Here is a 6,531-nt window from a genome sequence, read left to right as displayed (position 1 = left end):
TGCGTCAGCCGGGAATCGAACCCGGATCGGCTGCTTGGAAGGCAACCATGCTAACCTTTACACCACCGACGCGCTGATGATACTCTATTCTCGTCACTTAGGTAATAGGTCATGCATAACGTTAATCATTCCTGTGTGAGAGATCAGTGAAGTAACAATATTCGCAAATTATCTGGTGTTATTTGTTTCAGTTTGAATTTATAGATGTTAGAATGTCTTCAGTGTGTGACACATCTGGATTATTTTATTCCTTTATTCATAGTGTTGTTTGTTTTGCTAGAAGAAATTGTATACAATACCAATCGGGAGAACTGAAACAGAAAAAATATAGAAAAAAAGAAAGATACAAACCATCGCTTTGAAAAGAGATGGAAAAGCGAGGACATTACCATTAACAGAGGGACCTCAGGCAAGATACGTAAACATGTATAATTAGGATCCTATACGGTTGTTGGTTCATGGCAGTTGGACAGTGCAGTGTGTATTAAATGTTTAGTAAATTCAATGAAAGATTATGGTCCATTCATCCAGAATTCATTATCAAATCGACAGCTCAAGAGACAAAATCTTCAATTTCGTATAATCTTTTGATAATTCTTTTTGATAATTATTTGAAAATAGATGAATACATGTGGGATTATATGGCTGCTTCTGAGAATATTTAAGTAGGTGTTTGTGTCAATATTCCATTTAACACTGACATTCTTATGACAAAAAATTATACTTGATCTCCATCGCATGATAACAAATTTTTTTGTTGTTGTGTCATTTGATAATGCTTGTTGCGTAGCCCATCTACCTGGACCAACAAGATATCTCTTAAAATGATGGTCGCTATTCTCATAATGCGTGTCTAAACATAGTAATAAATTAATGACTCTTTTAATACGGAGAAATGAAATGAAGACATGAGATACATCCATTTCTTTTCGTCTCCATTTGTATTAAATAACTCCATCTCATTACAAGCAGTCTTAAAAACATCGTGTAGTCATCGCTATAGGTCTATTGATATGTAAAATACATTTTAGTCGTCTTGTGCATATCTGTACTGGATTCAGAGTAAAATACTTCAATGACATGAATATGGGTATTATTTTCTTTTTTCTATCTGCAAACGTAGCATCAACAAACCATATATATGGTTGCTGAAAAAGGACAACAGGTGGCAGAACGGCATCGATTCTCTTGCTTGTTCCAATAAATATGTGGACTCTTTATGAAAAAAGTTCTCTGGTTAGTCAAGTGATTGATTCTCTAAAAAAAATGGCACTGACAGTTGACTAACTGAGTTAATTTAAAGTTGGATAGGTTGGTTGATGCAAAAATTATTTGTTGGATTTGATATTACATGGCTTTATGATTAGCAGACTCCTGATCAATGTATCGGATTAGGCTTTTTATTTTCAAAAAGGCATGCCTATCAATGAAGAGATGTGGTTATTTTGTAAGTCCTGCGGCGAGCTGTCAGGATTTAGACAGTGTGATTTACGTGCGAGACTGAAAAGTTGAAATTCATTGTGATTTAGCCGGTTTGCAATTGTTCTTTCTTTTGGACTAATTTGACGAAGCATAATTTTGATTTGAAATGTTTTGTTTCTCATACAAAATGAGAGCAAAGACAACATTCAAATAAAAATATAAGCAAACATTTTGTTTAGTTATTAACTTGAGTTTTTAATATATAGCTATAAAAATGTATAGATTTCCTATTCAACTGATTTTAAAAGTAGAGTCGGTAGATTGTTTTCTTTTGATATGACATATATTATAATGAACTATCTATTTATGTATATAAACGCTTCAAGGACTGGGCAAAACCGGCTGAAATAGATGCGTCAATCAGTTTCCGAAATTAGTTTTCTTATTTTACCCAGGGGAAAAAGTTCATTGATCGGCAAAGAAAAACATGGACGGTCAGCCGGACGGAAACACATGTATCTGTTTTTCCTTGGGTTTGTTCCCATTGATCTATGTTAGGAAATATTTTCTGTAATGTCATTTTCAAAATATTATTGTCTTTACTATGGCGAGGAAAGTGAAAGTTGTTTGGATTTACCACGAGGTAATTAGTTCCCAGAGAGGCCGCCGTTCGGAGCTTGCCTGAGTAAACATCCAACCCGGTACCCTTTTTGATACCGAATCAGAAGCTCTTCCAACTAAGCATCGCGGCCATCTTTGGAATTAGCGGAAGATTTATGAACGTCATACATATGCAAAAAATAATGATGCACAGCGAAGAAAAGTATTGAATCTTGTGACCGAGGGTTGCTCAAAAATCTCCAACAGGAGATATGGTCGCCTTAAGTAGGGCAGTGACAAAAAGCGATGTTTCAGCCAGGAATCGAACCCGGATCGACTGCTTGGAATTGCCTTCACTTAGGGGACATGTCATGCATAATGCTTGTCTGTGATGTGTAAGAGACATCCATGTTAGATAGACTGTCTCGTTGTATTCACTACTGACGTTGTTGTTGCAAATTTTGACGCCATTTTCAGCACAAGATAGGCTATACATGGCGGCCAGTATAAATGGTGGAGGAAGAATCCAGGAAAGCCCTGGAAAGAACCACCGACCCACGAGAACCTACCGGCAAGCTTCCTCTCATCCCAACATTGGCCGAACCCGAGACTCGAAACCATGCCGACAGAGGTGAGATGGCAGTGATCCGTAACGGTGAGCGCTTTAGACCACTGGGAAGTTCGGAGGGTGTGGTGTTTGGCCCTTCACTACGGACAGTTTCGTGAATGTTATGTAAAGACGAAATACAAAAAATACAACATTAATTAATAGGAGAACGAATCGATGCATTTACTTTAGGAAAAGAAAGTAAACCAAAGCGTATGTGCATGAAATATGAGGAAAGCTTTTCACATATGTGTCAAAATATGTGAAAATTATTCTCGAATATATGGTAATTACTGTAAAGGACTAAGACACATTATGAAGAAGGAACATAGAAATCAGAAGAAAGAAAGAATATATAAAGACGTGTTTCGAAAAGAGATGTGAAAGTGAAAGCAATTGAGGCAGATAAAGCAACAAGTGTTAAAATATATGATCATCATCTGACAGTTGTTGGTTACATGACCGCCGTCCCGAAGGTGGCCTGAGTGAATATCGAACCGGTCACCCTTGGATAACGAATCGGATACTCTACCAACTAAGCTATCGTGCCTGTCTTCGGAATTAGTGCAATGCTTATGGCCGTCCTACATATGAAATCAAAATCATGCACAGTGAAGAGAAGTATTGAAACTTGTGACCGAGGGTTGCTAAATATCCGAAAGAGAAATAAAACAAAGACGCTGATATGTTCTCTTTTATGCTCGTTATTAACAAAATGACATGCGTCAGCCGGGAATCGAACCCGGATCGGCTGCTTGGAAGGCAACCATGCTAACCTTTACACCACCGACGCGCTGGTTATACTCTATTCTCGTCACTTAGGTGACAGGTCATGTATAATGTTTGTCATTACCGTGACTAATTCAACGTGGCATAGTTTGGATTGATCCATTTATCTTTCCCTTGCAAAATATTCTCAAAGAGAACAGTCAAATAAAAATATTCGCAAAAATATTTGATGTTATTTGTGTCAGTTTTAATATATAGATGTTAGAGTGTCTTCATTGTGTGATCCGTCTGGATTATTTTATTTCTTTATTCATAGTGCTGTTTTGTTTGCTAGAAGAAATTGTATACCATACCAATCGGGAGATCTGAACTAGGAAGACATAGAGAAAAAGAAAGATACAAACAATCGCTTTGAAAAGAGATGGAAAAGTGAGGACATTACTAGCAACAGGAGAACCTCAAGCAAGAAATATAAACATGTATCGTTTGGATCCTATAAGGTTAATGGTTAATGGCAGGTTGACAGTGCATTTTGTATTAAATGTTTAATAAATTCATTGAAAGGTTATGGTCCAGGCATCCATAATTCATTATAAAATTTGACAGCTCAAGAGACAAAATCTTAAATTTTGTAAAATCTTTTGATAATTATTTTTGATAATTATTTGAAAGTAGATGAAAACATGTGGGATTATATGGCTGCTTCTGATAATATTTAAGTAGATATTTGCGTCAATATTTCATTTAACATTGACATTCTAATGCCCCAAAAAATTATACTAGACTCCATAACATTATAACAAAATTTTGGTTTTGTGTGTGATATGATGTTTTTTGCGTAACCCATCTACCTGGATCAACACGAAATGTCTTAAAATGATGCTCGCTATTGTCGTAATGCGTGTCTAATCACAGTACTAAAATAATAATTCTTTTAATACGGAGAAAGGAAATGAAGAGATGAGATACATCCATTTCTTTTTATCTCCATTTGTATTAAATAACACGCTTTGATACCGAATCAGAAACTCTATCAACTAAGTTATCGTGGCTGTCTTCGGAATTAGTGGAATGTTTATGAACGTCCTACATACGAAAACAAAATCATGCACAGTGAAGAGAAGTATTGAAACTTGTGATTGAGGGTTGCTAAATATCCGAAAGAGAAGAAAAACAAAGTTCGCTTTTAAACTCGGTATTGACAAAATGACATGCGTCAGCCGGGAATCGAACCCGGATCGGCTGCTTGGAAGGCAACCATGCTAACCTTTACACCACCGACGCGCTGATGATACTCTATTCTCGTCACTTAGGTAATAGGTCATGCATAACGTTAATCATTCCTGTGTGAGAGATCAGTGAAGTAACAATATTCGCAAATTATCTGGTGTTATTTGTTTCAGTTTGAATTTATAGATGTTAGAATGTCTTCAGTGTGTGACACATCTGGATTATTTTATTCCTTTATTCATAGTGTTGTTTGTTTTGCTAGAAGAAATTGTATACAATACCAATCGGGAGAACTGAAACAGAAAAAATATAGAAAAAAAGAAAGATACAAACCATCGCTTTGAAAAGAGATGGAAAAGCGAGGACATTACCATTAACAGAGGGACCTCAGGCAAGATACGTAAACATGTATAATTAGGATCCAATACGGTTGTTGGTTCATGGCAGTTGGACAGTGCAGTGTGTATTAAATGTTTAGTAAATTCAATGAAAGATTATGGTCCATTCATCCAGAATTCATTATCAAATCGACAGCTCAAGAGACAAAATCTTCAATTTCGTATAATCTTTTGATAATTCTTTTTGATAATTATTTGAAAATAGATGAATAGATGTGGGATTATATGGCTGCTTCTGAGAATATTTAAGTAGGTGTTTGTGTCAATATTCCATTTAACACTGACATTCTTATGACAAAAAATTATACTTGATCTCCATCGCATGATAACAAATTTTTTTGTTGTTGTGTCATTTGATAATGCTTGTTGCGTAGCCCATCTACCTGGACCAACAAGATATCTCTTAAAATGATGGTCGCTATTCTCATAATGCGTGTCTAAACATAGTAATAAATTAATGACTCTTTTAATACGGAGAAACGAAATGAAGACATGAGATACATCCATTTCTTTTCGTCTCCATTTGTATTAAATAACTCCATCTCATTACAAGCAGTCTTAAAAACATCGTGTAGTCATCGCTATAGGTCTATTGATATGTAAAATACATTTTAGTCGTCTTGTGCATATCTGTACTGGATTCAGAGTAAAATACTTCAATGACATGAATATGGGTATTATTTTCTTTTTTCTATCTGCAAACGTAGCATCAACAAACCATATATATAGCAGCAGAGGGGGCGAATCCGACATTTTGTCCAAACGTCATTTGGCTTAATTAGTACTTTCTGCACTCAGCGGATCCGGTGTCGTCAGCGCCTGGTAAAAAAAAAAACGACGTCGTCGTCGAGGGGATCGTCCGGACGTCATTTGGTTTAATTAACACCTTCTGCGCGTCGATCCCCAGCGTCGTCAGCGTCCGGTAAGTACATCGACGACCGCGTCGATGTCATCGCCCCCCCTGCTGCTAAGTGGTTATTTACAATGAAAATTAGTTACAATTTAACCGAATATTTGGTCAAGTCCGATACGATATCGTGTCCGAGGATCATGTAAATTTATCGTTACAAATCCATGTGGGGTCGACTGAGCATGACTAAAAAAGTTTCGAAAAACATTAAAGTCCATGTCACCGCCGCACCATGTCTGCCAAATATTTCGTAGCGTGTGTGTATCAACGCCGTTGAATACAGCAAGAATATTACAGTTGTCTCTGATTACTTTTGGAATCTGAGTGTATCGTTGAGTGACATATATCACGTCAGTGTTTTTATGCCTGCCTCTGGAAAATATCCTAGCTGGGTTTTTTTGATTGTCTAACATAACATCATCGTACACGACTAGATTGTTAACGTCGCCATCAATATCATCAATGCCTGGTGCATCATTGATATCTGTAATAAACTCAATAACATTTTTTTTAGCGATCGCTGATGCATTCTCGTTGAAATCTTTCAACACCTCGTAGCATCGTTGATCATCCACGCTAGGAGCAACCAAATACAACTTATCCCACTTCATCCATCTCATTATTAAATTGAGTAA

General features: G+C 36.5%; 3 non-coding genes across 3 annotated transcripts; all 3 read right to left on the bottom strand.

Moving 5' to 3' along the window:
* Trnag-ucc (transfer RNA glycine (anticodon UCC)) lies at positions 1 to 72 on the bottom strand. The gene has a single exon. It is a non-coding gene; the product is annotated as a tRNA-Gly (tRNA).
* Positions 73 to 3,350: 3,278 nt separating this feature from the next.
* Positions 3,351 to 3,422, bottom strand: Trnag-ucc (transfer RNA glycine (anticodon UCC)). The gene has a single exon. It is a non-coding gene; the product is annotated as a tRNA-Gly (tRNA).
* Positions 3,423 to 4,570: 1,148 nt separating this feature from the next.
* Trnag-ucc (transfer RNA glycine (anticodon UCC)) lies at positions 4,571 to 4,642 on the bottom strand. Its single transcript has one exon. It is a non-coding gene; the product is annotated as a tRNA-Gly (tRNA).
* Positions 4,643 to 6,531: the final 1,889 nt, after the last annotated feature.

Source organism: Sinohyriopsis cumingii, chromosome 9, assembly GCF_028554795.1.
Source record: "Sinohyriopsis cumingii isolate HCF-2022 chromosome 9, ASM2855479v2, whole genome shotgun sequence".
Taxonomy (NCBI): Eukaryota; Metazoa; Mollusca; class Bivalvia; order Unionida; family Unionidae; genus Sinohyriopsis; species Sinohyriopsis cumingii.
The sequence above is the reverse complement of the archived record's forward strand: the minus strand, read 5'-3'. Positions and strand labels throughout refer to the sequence as shown.